At 38.1% G+C, this 19,921-nt stretch overlaps 1 protein-coding gene across 4 annotated transcripts in view; it reads right to left on the bottom strand.

The window, feature by feature from the left end:
• Window positions 1-19,921, bottom strand: part of bcl9 (BCL9 transcription coactivator) — a 92,369-nt gene that overhangs the window by 30,582 nt on the left and 41,866 nt on the right. For 2 of the 4 annotated variants that reach the window (XM_060860702.1, XM_060860699.1), the window contains exons 1-2: window positions 8,443-9,035; window positions 5,329-5,513 (exon numbers count right to left, since the gene is read on the bottom strand). The gene's annotated coding sequence lies outside the window, so the exon portion shown is untranslated. Of the gene's footprint in view, window positions 1-5,328; window positions 5,514-8,442; window positions 9,036-19,921 lie in introns of those variants that run through there. The other 2 variants (XM_060860703.1, XM_060860701.1) reach the window with 2 other exon arrangements.

Below are 19,921 nucleotides of genomic sequence, written 5' to 3' on the forward strand. Positions count from 1 at the left end.
AGAGGTTGGTGTGTGATTCATTAGCGCGCACGCACACACACACACACACAGACACACACACACAGAGACACACAGAGACACACAGAGACACACAGAGACACACAGAGACACACGGCTGAGGGGTGAGGAAATTAAAGGAGAAATCTGCCTTGTTAGCAAATGGGAATATTTGAGCTAAGAGGATTGATAGGACAATCTGAAGTTCTGGTGTGGAAGACAATCGTTTATACAAGAGCAAAACTATCTACCTTAAAAATTTGATCCTGTAAGGCCATCCTTAAAAATATCCTTGTTTGCCGTAACCCGACCGGCCCTGTCAATTTAGGACCGACTCAAATTTTATTTTTTTTGCTTTAAGTCCGACCGACTTGCCGTTTGTAAATTTGCGTTAAGACCGAGCAATTTTTTATTTTTTTTTTTACTCTTCAAACAACTAATACAAATTCTATTGTTCGAAAATCTATTGCATGAATCGATTGGATCAACCAACACAAGTTTTGAAAACGAAAATAGGAAATTGATTTTAACGGCTTTCTCTCTGAGCGCGTCACACAGCAACTGCAACTTCGGACACACAGCAAATAATACTTCTGCACAATGTTTCTCTTTTTACAACAGAAATGTGAATGAAGGCACGGGTTGAAGACCCAGTCAGTGACGTCACAATATGCTAATTTGTTTAAGTTCATACCTACGTAATCACCATCACCAAAATTGTACTTTTCTTTTACGTTGAAACTTGAAAAAAAAAATATATATAGACCTACCGACCCTTTTGGATGGCCTAACTGTTCTAAAATCCCAAAGTCCAACCAGAAGATGCTAAGCTTGGCTAGAGTAGGGTTGTCTGGTCAGAAGTGAAAGTCCGTAGGTTCGGAAACCTTAGGAACCTGATCTAGATCTACTCAGTCCCAGGAATCCAGTGAAGTGAAAGAGAAGAATTCACTACAATATACAGACTATTCAAGCTTGAATCCAAACACCACCACAGTCTTGTCCAGGACAGCAAAATTAGCCTTGTGCTCTGGGTGGGAAAGAAAGATGAATCAACCTCTCTCTCAATATCAATCTCTCTCTCTCTCTCTCATGTATGTGAAAGAGGGCAGAAGTGGGGGTTCACTCCCCTCAGTTGGTAGCTGTTGTATGATAAGAGAGAAAGCCATGCTGGATGGGAATTGGTCAAGAAAACACCCATAACCAAATATGTACAACAGACATTTCTAAATGCTATAGTTCCAGTATTTCCCCAGTTCTTATGACTATTTTTACTGCTCACATCATGAATTTGTCTAATCAGCAACTTTTTCATATGTCATTGGTGTTTTTTCTGGTGCTGAAAAATGAAAGTTTCCAAAGCAAAACTACAAAAAAAAAACAAACAAAAAAAAAAACCCAACAACAACAATCATTGCTGTTCCCACATTGTCATTTTTTTTTTCAAATTAAAAAAACTGAAGCTGAAGCTGATGTTCCTGAACAAGCTCCTGATTATGTCCTTTTGTACAGTGTTTTGTTTTTTGTTCACACTTTAGAACCAAATCGGAACATTTCTTAAGCGTACACGTAACCTACAGTGGTACTTCTGAACAGTTTATATACAAATACTGATAACAAAACGTTTGTGATCTTGTGTTTGGGGTTGTAGCATCAATGGATTCGTTCCACTGTCCAAATTTCAACTTTTGTCTGCTAATTTTCTTCTCACTATTTGCGTATAAATTCTTGTTCATCTGTCTGCCCTCTCGAGGTTCCACGGTACAGAATAAAAATTGATTTGTTAAATATGAGACAGAGATTAAAATCATCAGTCCATATTAAACAAATACAATACAACCTCAATAAAGTTGACGATGGTTGCCTGAAGCTTGTCTTGTCTCTCAAATTGCATAGATTTTAAAGTACATGATCTGTTTGTTTATTTATTTACTCACAAGGTCACTGAATGTCCCCTGTCCAGCCCATCCAGAAGCAAGCTCCGTGTTGCTGTAACGTATTGTTGATTCGCTTCGATGTGTCGTAATATCGGGCCACAAATCTGTTCGTAAACGTACGCCGCAAATTTGTTCGTTCGTTGTCAATGAGCAACATATAACCAAAAAAATATACTTTAAGTTGCTGCAAATAGGTTTTACCAAGGTGACCAGGACGATTTTATTTATTTTATTTGTAGTTGCCCAGCAACGACCATAAGAATGTGAAGCTTCATGGTGGCGTGACACATGTTCATGATATAACTATAACGCACACACATTGTTCTAAACCACACCACCACCACGAAACGCGATCTGGCTGTCAGTAGAAGCATTTTTAATAAGCAGATATTAGCTTGCATGGATGACAGGTGGTCTTTTCTGAATCAAAAAACTGGAAACGCTGATGAAGCCGAGCACAATAATGTTATGTGCAAAGCTGCCAAACAGATACATGCTGTGCCATCATGGTTAAACATGCTGAGAGAAAATGAAGATGCTTATCAGATTGAAATCATATCCTTCACTCGCAGCGCAAGGACAGAAAAATCAAATCTCAGATCATCTAAAGCGTTCGCCAACAACCGGAGGAGTTTTTGCTGAGGGAGTAAAAACACGAACACACACTTTTTCCAGTGTCGCATGTCATTTCTGTATTAACTAGTGAACTAGCTAACATAAGCAACCACTTTTTTAGCCTCGTCAATGCTGCTAAAAAAATGGAACTGAACAGCAGCCTGAAGCTTTTAATTGCCTGCTGTCTAGAAATTTAGGGCTTGTCCACACTAAGACTTTTTGAATAATATGAAGACAGTCTTTATTGGCATCAAAGATACATACAAACGTCCAGCTGGCAAAAGCCTGCTAATGTGCTTAGAAACATCACCCATGCTTTAAAGTTACTATTAGACAAATATAACTATTTACAAAAAATTCACTGAATATCGATGCTCATATGATATAAACTAAGGTGAAACACTGCCTTATGATATAAACTAAGGTGAAACACTGCCTTATGATATAAACTAAGGTGAAACACTATAAACTACAACCATAGATTCCAACCAAGCGTCTCACAGCCTTCACACTCACCAATTAACAAACTATCAGAAATTGAAGCTTTGTGTGCAGCTTTGCGAAGCTCTGCTTTGGCAGAACAGATGTGTGCACCACAATGTATGCCAGGTAGCTCATTTGTCAAAGAATCATTTAACATTAATGACTTTCTTACAGCTCTGAAAGCACATCGATGCCAAAAAAGAATGAACACAGTAACGTTACACATTAAGGTACTGTACTGCTACTATTAAGAGCTTTTTAGTCAGGGTCAGGGCTAATATTAATGTATTAAAACATGACATTTTCTTCTAGAAACAGACTTCTAGAAAACACTAAACATGTACGTGTATACTTACACTCAACATAACACCAGTACATCATTCTTTTAACTCCATAATAACTGACATTAAACAGTCAATTCTCTGTATGCTGAAAGAGCTGACGCCTGTCGTCTCTTTGACCCTGAAGTCATATCTTTGCATGAATGGAAAGATATCAAAAAAACCTCTATAGGCACCAAGTCAGCCTTTACGAACGTAATTTCTGTTCTTCCAACAGAAAATGGTTCATTTTTGCGTGACTAGCTGAAACCGACCTCCAAGAATGCACGTTACAAGCAGGACCAGATAAGTGAGCTTCTCTAATTGGTTTCTTCCATGCGTGCAGGTTTAATTGAGCTTAACAAAACATGCCTTTCGTCATTCTGAAGGAGAAGAACTAATATCTCTTAGTTGTTGTTGGGTCGAATTACCCACTGTAAACAAATGATACAAACAAGGAAAATCTAGTGATTAAAGCTCTGGTTTGAGCTGTTAAAAGGTCCAACGGCAGGCAGAGGGCTAATATAGCTCTCCTTCCCGCAAGTTAATTATAATGGCCCTTAATTAGCAGCTGTAACGAAGCTGAATGCTGGCCACAACCTAAACACAAACACCTTAATGGGAGTGATGCAGTTAATCAAAGAGCGTGGAAGTAAACGAGGCTAGCGTTACACGGAAACTGCACGCAATTAGCACACACACCATGCAGCCTCCCACCATGCCTATACACAACACACACAGGTCCATTAGTTGAGGATATAGTGAGCTAGAATTCAGTTGCAGTGATTAAACCTATGTCCTTTGAGAAAGAGGCAAAGAAACAGAGGGAGTGTGTGCTTGTGTGTGTGTGTGTATTTGACAGTAATGAATGGATGCAGGAGAGAAGGTGAGGCCTTGGAAATGACCTGCAGACAGAAACAGTCTGCACTGTCCATAGGGTGCTCAACCCCACTGGCGAATGGTCCCCACACACACAAACACACTCCAGTCCCTCCCCACACTGGCACATGCTGCCTCTTCATTCTAAATATTTTTACACAATATACATTAAAATAGAGTCTGGCTTGAGCGTTTTTTATTTTTTACGAATAAAACCATCAGAGAAACCACTGCTAAAAATCCTGCCTTCTCTTCTTCAAAAACTTTGCATGTTTCTGTTTGTCTAAAACTCTGCCATGTGCCATGGGTTGCTTTAGCCAGAAAATTAGATCTTCAATTAGCTCATCAATAATAAACATTTTTCAAAAGCCTGACAGTGTATAGAACATTAATGATTATTAAACGTATACCATACTTTTCTAGTCATCTTTAAACATCATGCAACACAACTTGCAAGCTAGCGGGCAGAGAAAAGCGAGCACTTCACCTCTGCGAGCACTGAGACGTGTAATTCTTTGCACCGGGGCTACAATTTTCAAGTGCATTTCAGGACTCTTTTAGCTCACTGATACAACTCTGTGCACTCACTGCAGCTGGCCTCACACAATATTAAAAGATACTGTTTAAACAAAGTACATAAACATAATTCTCAGCACGAGGTGTTCATTGCTAGGAGCATATGACAACAACCAATAAATATCACCACTAAATAAAATATTCCTTAACGCCCTGGATGTAGGTGACTTATTTCAGGATCATTACCAAAATATATATACATTATATATATATATATATATATATATATATATACATTATATATATATATATATATATATATATATATATATATATATATATATATATATATATATATATATATATATACACATTATATATATATATATATATATATATATATATATATATATATATATATATATATATATATATATATATATATATATATATATATATATATATATATAAAAAATTGTCTAATTGTCAATTAGCTTTAAAATCACAAGCACTCTTCCTCAACAAAATCCTGCTTGTATTCAATTATGTGAATGAATGAGTGTGTGTTGTTGTGGTTACTTTACCTCGAATGACCCCGGGGTCTCACAATCACCGACTCCTCCACATCTGCAGCAACTTCCAGTAGATTCCCTTTTATTGTGTGCGTGTGTGGATGTGGAGTAAACCAGTGCCTGAAGTGATGTGTGAAGGAACAAAGGTCCAGGGAATCAGGTCAAAAGTAAGCGTAACTTCTCGGTCATAGACAAACCTGTGGAAGACAGAAATACAGTAAGGCCAACTTTCTTTTCTAGTGATATGGTGTTCTGAAAGACAACAAACTAACTTTTATAGAATTCAGCTGCCAGATGTATTACATTACGTACACGGTTATGTCGAAAACATGAACAGGACCTCGTATTCCATGTTCTCACGGTTTGCTTACTGCTTATCATAAAAAAAAATATATATTATGTTTCACTAATTATAATGCTGAAATATCCAATTCACAAAAACAGAACATCAAGACAAAGCAAGAGACAAAGCAAGAAGAGGTTGTACTAAAATGACAGCAGAGGTTAGTTCATTTAATATCATAAGACTTGGAGAAAAAAAAAATAATTGTCAAAAAACATTAAGGGTCTACACAAGCTGCATACAAAGTCCAGTCCACAGAATGTTTTGTAACCATGTACACAAGACCCACAGACCTACAGGGCCAACATGCAATGTGCCCGTGGCCAAAGGAACCCCAAAACCGTCAGGATGTGTGCCAAGGCAAATTGAAGAAAACCCCTGGAGAACTATCTACTTTTGAACCCATTTAACATATTCCACCACATGCTAATCTCCAAAACCAAAAGCTATGGCAGCAATTATATGACTCAGTTTGTGGATAGATGCAGTGGGTATTCCATTCAACAACAACTCACAAACCAGAAAGGCACTCCTTTGCTCCTTTGGCTTTGCTCCTTTGGCTCTACTTAAAAAACATAATCTTGCGTAATATGATAAGGAAGAACTGGTAGGAACACCTGTCATTTCCATGTGCATTTCCATACTTTACTATTTTTGTTTTGTTTTTCACATGCTTCAAAATAAAACAATAAATCAAACTTGATTTCATTCAAATATTATAGTGTGTGTCTATATATATATATATAGCACTGCAAAAAATGATTACTGGTTTTTCAGTTGGAACAAAAAAATTAATGGTTTATTACCATGTGCCTATTTTGTTATTCAAATCATGACAAACAGGGAATACAGCAATGCAACATGTTCAAGCATAGATGTGAAGTTATACCATAAAGAAACCAGGAATAGCTCTAACATAACACAATAACAATATAGATAGTGTGTTCTTTAAATACTATGACTATGTGTACAGCAGAACAAACTATTGCATAAAACAATGCAGTATTGCAAAATAATGAATTTTACAAGTGTGAGCTTAAATCTTAAGCACAAAACAAGCAGGTTTATTTTAAAACAGGTGTTTTGCTTACTGATTCTGGTTGATGCTATATTTTCTTTATTCCTGCTAGCTTAATGTGTACCATGCTGACATCATAGGAGGAAATAGTTAGCAGTTACAATGGGTTTAATAGGAGAACCAAAATTCATTCATTTCACATCATCAGGTTTCACTGCTAGTGTCTATAAACTAATCAATCAATCAATCAATCATGGCAAGCAAACATAGCAGAGTTGCACCTGAGATTTGGCTCAGCTAGTTAAAGATCTAAGAGATGACATGAACGACGGCATTACCAATGGGCATTACCAATGGGTAAAACCTAAAGCTTTGGATCCCAAACTGTTTAAGCTGAATTGGCCAGAATAAAGTACTAAAGCCCTGCTGCACTGCTCTCTTCACATGGCTGTCCACCAGCATCGTTGGTAAAAGGTTAACCAAAATAGACCAACATATCAAGAAAGCAAACTATTTTTTTTTTTGTATTTTACAACAAAAAAAATCTCGAAAGCCTGCGAAGATCATTTCAACTATAAAGATTAAAATGCAGATGTAGTTGCCAATTTACACACAAAGACATGATGTTATGGTAATAACATAATCCCTGAGTTACATCTGTAAACCAAATCTCTGTATTGTGGTAAAATAACTAATAATTCTGTATAAAATGACCATTTCTCATGACATGAAGTATTGAAGTAAAAAAAAAGCTAAATTGGTCGTGAATACATCAGTATCTGAGGTGACGTACTAAAAACTAGAGCTTTATTATAACAAATATGATTCATTTGGAAGAATAAATCCACCAAATGTTTGGTTTCTTTTCCAAACAATCAGTAAAGCATCATTAAAGAAGACACAGGCTCAAACTATACAATCTTTCATCGTGTTGAGTTTATTAAAGTGACTATTTCGTTTCACGTACGACTAAAAATGATTCACGATGCGTACGTTTGATGGAAATAAAATAAATATGTAGATTGTGAGATGTCGAGTTAGCATTAGCATGCCAATGCGCTCGAGACGAGGGGCCACGCGCAACAAAACACCGTTTGTTTTGTAGGCTAGGCTAAGTCAACAATCGAGTCAAAGCAGGCGTCCATCTTCGTGTAGGAAAAAATATCTATAACTGTTTAGTTATTGGAACTGAATGTGGAAAATGTTGCTATGAAGGATTATAGTGATGAGAAGGTTATAACGAAGAGAGGTAAATAAATCCAGAAACGGCCTCAGACTTCCTTTTTCAGACCTGAATGGATTCTCCAAACGGGACAACAAAAAAAAAAACTTGAGGTGAAAAATAATGAGGAAAAGTGAGTCGTTTTAATACAAAGAAAGCTTCTTTTGTGGAATAAACGACTTTAGTTAGCGTTATTTCATTGAGGATTATCGATATGGACGTTTCTAAAGTGGTGTAAAGAAGCTAAAACGGCGTTAAGGTTGCTTTTAGCATCTCGGGTTAAAATGGTACTTTGAAAAGGAGGAAGAGAAAAAAAACAAATAAAAAGGTATGAAGGGTTGAACTAAGTACAGAGCAAACTTAGGATACTTCTATACATGTTTTTTTTGAACGTTCATGATGTTGTAAATCTCATTTCTGTCTTTTAGGGTTTCTAAAATGTTGAATGGGAGAGAAGCCAAAACGTGTTGGAGAAGAAAGTTAGGACGGTTTCAAAAAGGGATCGAAAGCAAAAAAAAAAAAAAAAAAAAAACCGAGCCTTACCATGTTATATCATATCGAGACAGACACTCGTACACAAAGCTACTCCAGACAAAAGTCTTTCGGTTCCTCAGGTGCCATTAAAATTGGATCAAAACCCAACACGGTGCTGAGTCGCTCCTCTGCTAATCCCATTCTCTGTTAAAAGGTAAAGTATTCCACAAGCCACAGCTCCCCCTCCAACAACAATTATATTCCTCGAGGTAAGTCGCCCATTTTTTCCCCCAAAAAGAAACAGACAAGAAAACCATCGACAAACAAACAAAGAGCAGAGCAAAAACAAAACAAAAAAAAGTAAATAATAAAAAATCCAGAAGAATAAGCGACGAGTCAGAGCAAAACAAATCTCAGCTCCCAAATGGAAAGCCAAGTGGAGGCTACATAGCTGCTCCAAGTCTCCAAAACTTGTGCAGCCTTCTCTCTTCTCTTTTCTTTTTTTTCCCTCTCTTGCTCTCTTTCGCTCTCAAAGAAGTTGTTCCTGTTTCGCCAAGGCTGGGGGAGGGGTGTAGCTGAACAGCAGGCTCTTACTAACCCAGGCGAGAGCACAAGAAAGCCCAGCTACAACCTCAGCAGGGATATTTCTCTCTGTGTGTGTGTGTGTGTGTGTGTGTGTGTGTGTGTGTGTGTGTGTGTGTGAGTGTGAGAGAGAGAGAGAGAGAGAGAGAGAGAGACAGACAGACAGACAGACAGAGAGCGAGCGAGTGTGTGACTGTGTGTGTGTGTGTGAGTGAGAGAGAGACAGACAGAGAGAGCGAGTGTGTGACTGTGTGTGTGACTGTGTGTGTGTGAGAGAGAGCGAGTGTGTGACTGTGTAAGAGTGAGAGTGTGTGCGTGTGTGTGAGTGAGTGTGGAAATGGCGGCGATCATGAAATACAAAGCTGTTAAACGATCACGATTTAACTCGGGCTTTTTTTATTTTTAACCCGTGTCTGTAAACGCACTCGCAACAGAAATAGATGATCTCAAGACTGTGACGTCAGAATGGATCAAATAATCAAACATTGCAGCACTGTTACATTACGTTAAACAACACACACAGCTGATAATTGTTTATTCTGCAGCGGGGATCCTTGTGAACCGGTGGTAGGGATATGTATAGGCTATAAAGCCCGTGTGTGTGTGTGTGTGTGTGTGTGTGTGTGTGTGTGTGTGTGTGTGTGTGTGTGTGTGTGTGTGTGTGTGTTGAAGAAGAAATGACTCGATCTGTGCAAATCTTCTTGCGCAATTTGAACCGAAAATGAAGGCACTCCTCCAAAATTCCTAACGCTCCAAGACCAATTCCCTTCAAACCCTTCACCCTGAACTGTTAGGTAATGTTGTTAACACGTCTAAATAAAAAAAAAGCTGATCTGTTTTACAACGTGGAGACACAGAAACACCACGTTATCACGTCCCTGCACCGGAAATCTGCTGCCTATAACCAACTATCTTTATAACCAACTAAATCACCGATACACAGTCTACCTATGAGGTCCTTACTTTAAAAAAAAAAGATTTTATAAACAGTTCACAGCACTAACTTAGCTTTATTTAAGCAGGAAAGTCCCCCTGACGTGAGCTGGCTCCCCCCCCATACACCTCCTTAATGGTTCAGTCCACACTGTACGTAGTGATTCTGGGTCAAGTCTACACACACAAATCGATACACGAGCTTGCATGACATCGACATATCCCTACAATTATTGCACAATTCGTCACTAATTTACATATAACGCACTGTATGTCGTCTAGGAAGAGTTGTCAGTTTTGTGCAAGCAGACAGGACAATAATGGTATGACTTTCTCACCAAAACAAACCAGTACATGTTGCTTTGTACCATTAGATGCTTTGTCTCTATTTATTAATTCATCCCATCTCCTAGGCACTTATTTTATGAAAAAGATCTAACGAATATGCACAAAATAAATCCCAAATACTCTTGTGGTACTATACTACTTCTCTCAGTTTGGTTGCATAATGATAATGCAATATTTTCTTGAATGAGAAAAGTCAAGTAAAATCTTTTTATTCCATGTTTATGCCCTTTTTTTAGTCATAGGTAATTCCTATGCATCCCTATTGCAGTACCTGCTTCATTAGTTAGGTTTGCTCCTACTGTATGAGAGTGGTATGTGCATCCTTCAAAACATTTTAAGGCACCACCTCTTTTCAGGATGCTATCCATATGATAGCGCATGTGCATGGGGGAAAGTAACTGCTCTTCCCATACTCATGAACTCCCAGATGCTTAGCCAAAGTGATTAGCTAAAGTTGTTTTAATGCCCCTACACATACATACGCATACCAACCTGAGCAAATTGGTTTCCTTCTGATTCCTGGCCAAGAATGATGACAATGTATATTATAAGCTTCATAAACCCTTCTCTATGCCTCTTTTCCCGGTAAGTACCTGGCCACATCTATTAGAATCATTTAATAAGTTGGCAGTTCAGTGGGGAAAGTTTGTGAAAACCGTACACTTTTCTTAGCCAGATACGTGTGCTAGAAAAAAGTGTCACAACACAATCAATCCTAGAATCCTATTCCCTGTTTCATCTCAACCATCCTAAAATGTTCAATCTCGCTAAAAATACTTTAATTATTTCATACTATCTGCAAGCTTTTGCTTGGTTCGAAACAAAACAAAGTATTCAGTACAAATCCTTCCAGCATCTTTGCTCGTACCGAGTCCGTAGCACATTTTCTCACCCTCTCTTCTCGCTGCTGGCGGTGAATTAAAAGTCTTTTTCTTTGCCGTGATGCCTGATGGATTAATGTAGTTCTGCAGTCATTTGTGTTCATTTGAGCTTTGTCGAACCATTGATGTCACACAGTGAACCAGGAAAGCTTTGGGAACAATACACAAGAAAGCCATAAGTACAGGCAAAATTAAGTTATGTAGATGTCTTAAAAGAAACTTAGCCAGCAAACATCTGGTAGGCATTCTCTAAAGTTAAAGAAGTGTTGACTGATAATGTTGGGATCTTTTCTAATGCCCTAGCATTACAGGTTAGATCAGTCACAAAAACAGATATCAGTCATGTAGCATGTCATGCAAATTAGTTAATGTTTTCCCGACCTATTTATATTCAGCTGTGCTGGTTTGGCCAGGTGAGAGAATGAACAAGTACCCAAAACAACAGTAAACGTTCATAATTTGACGAGATTATACAGTAAATAGAGCATCAGTGCTCATCGGGATTTGCTTTTACCTTAAAATCATTTTAGTCTTTTATTAGCATCACTTGCCTTCCAGACAGATTTAGTCTACTAGTACTACATGTAACAAAATTAACTTTTTAGAATATAAAGGTCTGTTAAGTTATATAGGCTTGTTGAGAAACAAATCATATTGCACTTTGCGTTTCATAAGGACAGAGAGTACAGGACTACGTTGGTGGGATGTGCTCTGAATCCCTTGTGACCCTGACTAGCAGGATGAGTGGTTACTGAAAGTTATTAGGTAATTGTGTTATTACAGAATGTTCTATCCAGGTTAAAATGAACGGAAGGCAAACCTTACAATACTAAAGTCACAAACTGTCTCTCTGTATATCCCACATAAACAATATTGTCTGTAATTGGTTGTTTGCAGTGTCAGTCAAATGATCCTTTCTGTGATAGTAGGCAGTTGTTAGCCACACTACTTCCAGACTGTAGTGATAGCTAGACGACTGGCTTCAAGACTGTGAATGTGTCCTTGCTTCAGACGAAGTGCCAGCAGACTGTTCAGGGCAGATGACCATCTAACACCTGGTCTTGCTCTCCTGACCTTTAACCTCACCTAAGCACTTATGGGATCGCTTGCTATTGGTTATTTACTTCTTCACTTTGTTGTGAAAGGAGACTCACTTGCTGACTCACAACAAAACATTCACTCTGCTTTAACCGAATGAGTGCTTGGAATTGTTGTCCAGTTATTGATTTGTATTTTTTTAAGCTGGAGTTTCTACCCAACAACAGTTCTGTTTTTATAGATATTTTACATTACTGCACATTACAACGCATAATGCTAACATTGTCCTAAACCTCTGAGATGATTTTATAAGGAAACACATCACAAGAGGCTAAACAATCCAGAGTCAAAAATTCCATAAATAAAAAAAATACAGAGCAAAACACAACAGACGCGAGGTGTTTACTTATTTAAACAACACGATATCTCTGGCTAGAAATAGCACACAGCAGGAAGCTTGGAAATAGCAAACACATTTGTTCTTATTTTGCAAACAATAAAATGTTAACTGAATGGTCTGCGTGTTTGTGTTTGAGGGTGTGTATATGTGCGTGCACGGAGGTGACAATGTCTGCTGCTCATTCTGTGGAATAGTAAACGTGCAGGATGTGGAAAGCTCATGGGATTAACTGCATTTGTTTGCAATCGAATCCTGAACATGAACCCTAACACTACATCTTCCCAAGAGACAGAAAGGGAGAGCAGACAGAAGAGGTAAAAAGCTATAAACAACTACAACCTCAGCATCTCTCTTCCTCCATCTGAGAGTGTGCACTATTCCCCAAGACGTTTTCCTGCAATTGCTCTTACTGCTTTTACCAACGCAAAATCCCCCAGAAATGGATATAGGCCATCCATTTACTCTTTCCACCCAACATCTAATAAAAATAAAAATGCTCCCTTGTTGAAAGGAATGAAAACACCTGTTGATACTCAACATTGTGAATCCATCTGAAGATCAGTAACTGGAGCTTTTCTTTAAAATGATCTTGGATGCTTGTATGTCTTTGTCGATTAAGGCTTTCTGGGAAAATAATTCCATGCAACAGCTTGTCTGTCTATAAGGGTGTTGCTCTGGATCACAAAGTTTCTTTTCAGTGAAGATCAGAGACTAGGGTTTAGTGCCCTTTGTTTCAGGCAAACTGAAGTTAGATCAATAAATAAATTCTTAGATCTAGAGTAGAAGTACATCTTAGCACTCAAGGACACAGATTTTGTTGTTTTACTAGCCTCCGGATCCCAGTGAGTGATGTTCAGGTAGAACAGGTAGAAAGATGAGGGTCAGTTCATGCTCTTATCTATAGAGGTTTAATGTCCATTAAGAACGTCGATCAAATCGTTAAACAAAGCCGCAAATGACCCTTTTGTCTGAGTATACATGAATATATATTGTGCTGTTGGGAAGACGATGATATGATGCTAAGATTGACATTAAAACTCATGCACTTTCAGTAACCACTTTATGCTGGTCAGGGCCCGGGTGGATTCCAAGCCAGGAATACTGGGTTTGAGGCAGAAATATATCCTGAATTGGATACCAGTTCATCACATGACACCATGCACATACATTCACATGCTCATGTACACCTAGGGGCAATTTATTTTAGCCAATCCACCCCCTTACATTTCTGAGAGGTGGGAGAAAACCAACCAACAAAACAAGCACACGGTTACTAAATCAAGTTGTGTTGCCAACATGGAAACTTTGTGGCTAGATTTGGCAACTTTTTCCATCCTTTTAGTGACACAAATTTAGCCCAAGCAGAGTCACAATGTGTAAAGCCAGACTAATTTATCTATTCTGAAAAAACTCTTCTTCCATTATATTAATTCCTGTTCCTGTAAATTATGGTTCATAGTTGAACATGAAGATTTTTACAGGAAAAGAATTAATGAAAGTTACCAGTAGACTGACATTATCACTTTCGAAAGTTTATCAAAACATGGAAAATCCGCAGTTCCTATTCTCCCTCTGCATCAATATGATTATAAATAAAATATGAACAATTAAAAAATCTCACCCAGAGTCCTCCAGTTCTAAACAGTACTGTTCTGTAACCTGCTCTTCTCAGCACACCCCTCCTCAGTACTTTGCCGTTAAGTGCTCGGATACTCTCTCTGCCTACCGGGGTCAAATATCAATTACAAACTCGTCCGCTGAATGAAATGCACTGATGAATTGAAAAGATATCAATTAGCTTGTCATCAGCAAGCCTCCTAATAACAATCAATTTAACCAGGCTCCATAATTTATTCAGTGCATCAAAGCTATGAATTAAACACACAAAAAAGGAATCAATACAAATTACTGTATAATTGCTGTTTACAAAATTAAATCATACATTCACTTAACCTGTGTGTGAATTGTGGTTGGATCGCAATTGAACAATATTAATTTGGGCAGCCGTGAACCACATGTGTGTGATGGGTTTCTAGCGTTCTTGTTTTAATATCTCTCCCAATAAAGGAACATTTTATACAGTGCATTCAGTGCCTGACCTAGGTTTTGGGTTGGGGATATTCTTCTTTCTCTGTGTTTTTTTTCCTGTTGGTGCAGTTCTATCTGCCTGAACAGGACACAAAATCTTACAAGTCGACACAAACGTCACAGCAAAACAAACTCACTCCCTGGACCGCTCTCTTCCTTTTAATTAATTTCCTACAATTTTGGCAGGGTGCATAGCTCAGTTGTTCCATCCATCTTTCCTCTCACTCTGACTGTTTCTGCTTCGCTCCATTCTGCTGGACACTCTGTCATTGTAATAGAAAACATTTCTCTCTCTCTCTCTCTTTCTCTCTCTCTCTCTCTCTCTAGTACACACACACAGTTGAATAAATACTGAATGCACCCTTTAAAAGAAGGATTCAGGAACATTACTACACCACCGGATACTAAACACTGTCACAAGACCATACAAACTCTACACGACGTCTACATAGCAATGAGTAAATTATGCACAGACCCTACTCACAACATTCATCCACCTACAACATGACACCTTGACATACATTATACACAAACACTATACCAGACCTACAACGTTCATGCCTGTCTTCTTCTCCAAAGATGAACTAAGTCACAAGTCAGTTGACAGCGTGCAGCATTCCAACATGTCCTCACCACCCTCCGAGCCCTGTTCCTGAGACACAAGATATTATCTTACACCCTACACCATAGAGAAATGGATGTATGTGTAGTAGTACTTCAGTAGTAGTTTAGGACCAGACCACCATGTTGGTGTTTATATGGGGGTTTGCAGATGTCAGACACCGAACCTGGGGTTGTTGTGTGCGTTTTTTTTGTTGTTAGCTATGGTGGTGGATTCTTGGCATGACATCCACCTGCATGCTACCTTTATACCACATTAAAGATGCAGGTGTCCCTTCTGTCATCTATCTTTTAGTGCCCAAGACACAAAGGCAGACACGAGTAAAGCCTAGACTTTTTGATGAGCATATTTTTTCATAAGCATCACACACATTTAATATATATATTAAATTATATATTATATTAAATTAATATTATATATATATATATATATATATGAGAATGTTATTTCAACCGGTTATAGTGAATATATAAAAATTTGCTAAATCTACTGTCTAAATGTGCAACTATTTGATATTTATTGCTGTTTTCACAGTAATAGAGAACAAATTCCTTATCCAGGTACGTCTATGTCTAATATTAGTATTATTTTATTCTACAATGAATACAGCCTGTGTAAAAAAGAATGATATATTTTGCTTGGATTGCAAGAACGAAAATGTTTGCAGCAAAATTATTTTTTTGATTTTTTCCATTCTTGATTTTTTTCCATTTCTGAGCCATCCACCAGGCACAGCCTGAGAAATGTATTAAGTGCAACTAGTGGATTATGAAAGAAAACTATTATTTCAATGAAATATTCATTTTCAGTATAATTGCCATACATTATTTTGAAAAAACCTGTCATTCATACCATTATTTAATTAGCTAATCATGTAGCAGGATTTACAAGTCAAGAGTTTCAGGTAATGCTCACATTAAACATCAGCATTGGGGAAAATTTTGTAGCTTTCAGAAACTGCTAATGTGCTTCATGTAACACAGTCTCTAAAGTTTACTGGGAAACTGGAAAATGGTAGAAAATAAAACAAACACAAAAAGCATCCATTGAGCAGCAATTCTGTTGGTGGATCCACTTACTGATGAGAGAGGTCAGAGGAAAATGGCTTGTTTAAACTGACAGAAAGGCTACAATAACTCAAATAACCACTCCATACATCCATGGTGAGCAGAAAAGAATCTTAGAATACACAACATGGCAAACCTTGAGACAGATGGGCTACACTAGAAGAAGATCACGTCGGGTTCCATTCCAACAGGAATTTGAGGACACAAACTTCTTAGGCTTTTTTTATATTATAGGTAATTTTTGAGACTCTTCCATAAAATATTTTACTTTAAGAAACCACCAAAAATGATGCTACCTCAAATTAAAGGGTTCCTATAAACTTACTAACATAATATGAGCATAAGTATTACTCAGTAGAAGTAACTCACTATAAATGGGAAACTTTCACCAATTTTAGTATTTATTTTTTCTTTTTCATGTATTCAGGTTATTGTGTTGTGTAGTGAACACCCCAGTGCAGATTTCTAGACACATTCATTCATTAATAACTAAATATTTCCCATCACAAACCACAGAAAGAAACAAAACCAGAGGGACTCGGTGAGAATTATGAGATACAAATGACCAATAACTTGTAACTACTGACTTTTACAGGATATATAAGGATTTACTATATAATCTTTCTCGTTGAAGCAGAATTCAGGATTGTTTCCATGATGCACAATCACACAACAGTTTAACAGCAAACAAAAAAGTCTTTTTTGTCTTTAACATACATTAAGTTCCTCAATTTCCCAAATGTAACATGTAACCACACTGAGCCTCAACACTTAATTCCATTTTGTTCCATTGCTTTAATCAGGCCACATGCTTGACGTAGCTCAGTACCACCTATTACCAATAAGAGATATAAGGAAATGCTGGCTGGACATAACATTATAGGTTACATTAATACAGAAATTATAAACGTATGCCTTCCTTGTGCCAAGAATCCACTGGGGTGATTTTCTTTAAAAGACTGAAGGACTGTAGGGAATCTAATTTGGAGCCCTGTAGCGGAACGAATGTCGCACGACTCTCAATTACATTTCGAAGTGCTGAATGTCACAGCGCTGAATGTAAGTGTTTGCTGAATTGATCATATGGCTCAATAACTGAGGCCTTGATGCTCCAGTATGCTCCTAATTAGTGGTGTACATAGTAGTTCTGTTGAAATGTGGTTCTGGTGCCTGCTATATTTCCTTCATCTTATCTTTGGACTCACACCTGTCCACACAATAGCTTCAGGAAGACCCTCATACACGTGTCGGTTTCTACTATTTAAAGAGTCTTGGGTATTTGAAATAAATATTTTAATTGTACTGCCATAAAAAACAACAGTGGTCTATGTCAATGACAAAGTAATGAAAAGATTCAATGTGACTGTTGGGCCCAGAGTTCTTAGATCAGCATGTACAAGTTTTTTTAATCAAGCTCAACTTTAAAATCTCCCAGTCAGCATTAGTGCCAGACTATCACTGGGTCATCATGCCATCTGAGCCAAGCCATGCAGGAAGCAGCACACTAGTGTGGCATCAGTACTTATTTTAATATAAGGGTATGACAAAAATAGTCCCAGTACTAATACCCCTCCGCCTCCTTTGGCATCAGTGTAGTAATACTGTAATATTATTTAAACTGACTGTTATCAATAACCTTCAGACTATCTATCCTTATAAATAAAATAAACAGGTATCCTGCCCAGTAAAAGAGGACAAATCAACAGGACAAATATAGCCCATGCTCTATGACAATGGGATTCATGGAAGAGCAAAGAGTTATATGAACTTGTGTTCGGAGTTTCCCAAAAGCTATGTTGAAGACACACATAACAGGTAGATTAGATTAGATGAGACTTCTAGGTACAACAGTGTTATAGTGGGCAAAGGTCCAACACTCTTTATCACCCGGAGAACACCATCTCCACGGTGAAGCATGATGGTAGTAGCAATTTAACATTGGCCTCTTGTTTGTAGCACTTTACCAGGTATCCGCACTTTACCAGGTATTTGGCATTTGGTAACCCAGTTCTTCCTCCTCTACACCATGTTCAAACCAAACCCTGGTTGTTATTTTTTTTTTTAAATCTCAAGATATTCCAGTAAGTGTTTCTGCCAGTCATTGTGCTAACCAAGGAAACTGCACAGGAAGTGGCACATTCGAGAGGCATCAGGCCTTGATCTAAATGATGTGCAAGGGGGTGACAAAAATAGTCCTCTTTCTTAGATCCCTCTATTTCTTTTGGATCAGCTGATATGCTATGTGAATTAAGGCATCTATTGTCAATAGCCATCAGACTGATTGTCTTACACATAAATTCTAGACTTTTAATGTACAGTAAAACATCCAGATTTGGGTGCAGAATCTTGGTGGATCATCTCAAATATTTGATTATACCGGTACTATGTCTTATTAAGTGCATTCAATATCTTTCTAACTTGCCACAGCTTTCTTCACTGTGAATGAGATTAAAGCTTTGGATTGAAATGTTCTTCGGAAATATCCCAGTGATTTAAGATTTTAGTCTTTTTTCCCCCAATCCCCCAACTACTGGGTAGTATTAACAGAGGACAAAATGTGATGATTAAACTAAATGGTCATTTTTATCTACGGTAATCTTCAGCCAGAATTTCCACATTGTGTGCCAGTGCAGGCAAATCAGACAGCAGAAAGAGAATTAGGGTGGACCATGAAAAAGGCGGAAGGAAACATACTGCATGCTCAGTGAAAAAAAAATGCAAAGGAAGTGCTAGTCTGTAGAGTTTCATTTTTAGAGACTGACCAACTAGCAAGGTATCCTGTGGAAAAGAGGCAGGTAGCAAAGAGAAACAGGGACTGAGAGAAATAAAGAGCTCCTCCCCACTTCACTGAAAGAGTCTGCTCTCTGTTAGGCCCCACGACCCGCTTGGAACACAGCCAGAAGCCACAGCACCACCAAGAAACTTGCTAACACACACACATTTACACACAGGCTCGCGCTAACATAGTAAATGCACAGCGAATAGACACATGCTCTCATAGTCACCCCTCCTCCTCTGGCTCCACCGTCTCCACTGACACAAGGTCCCACTTAAAACCACACATTTATAAACTTGCTCGCACACATGCACACACTTGTGCTCTCTCTCTCTCTCTCTCTCTCTCTCTCTCTCTCTCTCTCTCTCTCTTGACTTTGTGCCAGCACTCTGTCCCCCTGATAAAGAAGCTTTTGAATATCAATGAGTTTTATTTTCTCCCTTCTCTCCTGCAACCTTTATGGAGCGACTAGCTACACTTGGCTTTTAAGAAATAAAAAAGGAAAAAAAAGAGGGGGGGGGGTGTTGGGTTGTAGGGAGAGGTGTGTATGTGTGTGTCGGGGGGGGTAATTAGGAAATCAATACCTTTCTCCAAACTCTCTTCAGCTATGCACACCAGTATTGACATGGTGTATGCCTTTCCTCCCCCTCACACACACACACACACACACACACACACACCTACATGATTAAACAAAGACACAGCTATGAGTACACACACATGCTATGCAGGAACTGTGATGAGGGGGCTGAAATGTCATTAGTGGTTTCAGTTGCTGTGTCTGGAGTAGACTCTTTAGTATCTAAAATACAA

The sequence above is a fragment of the Tachysurus vachellii genome, chromosome 24, assembly GCF_030014155.1.
Source record: "Tachysurus vachellii isolate PV-2020 chromosome 24, HZAU_Pvac_v1, whole genome shotgun sequence".
NCBI lineage: Eukaryota > Metazoa > Chordata > Actinopteri > Siluriformes > Bagridae > Tachysurus > Tachysurus vachellii.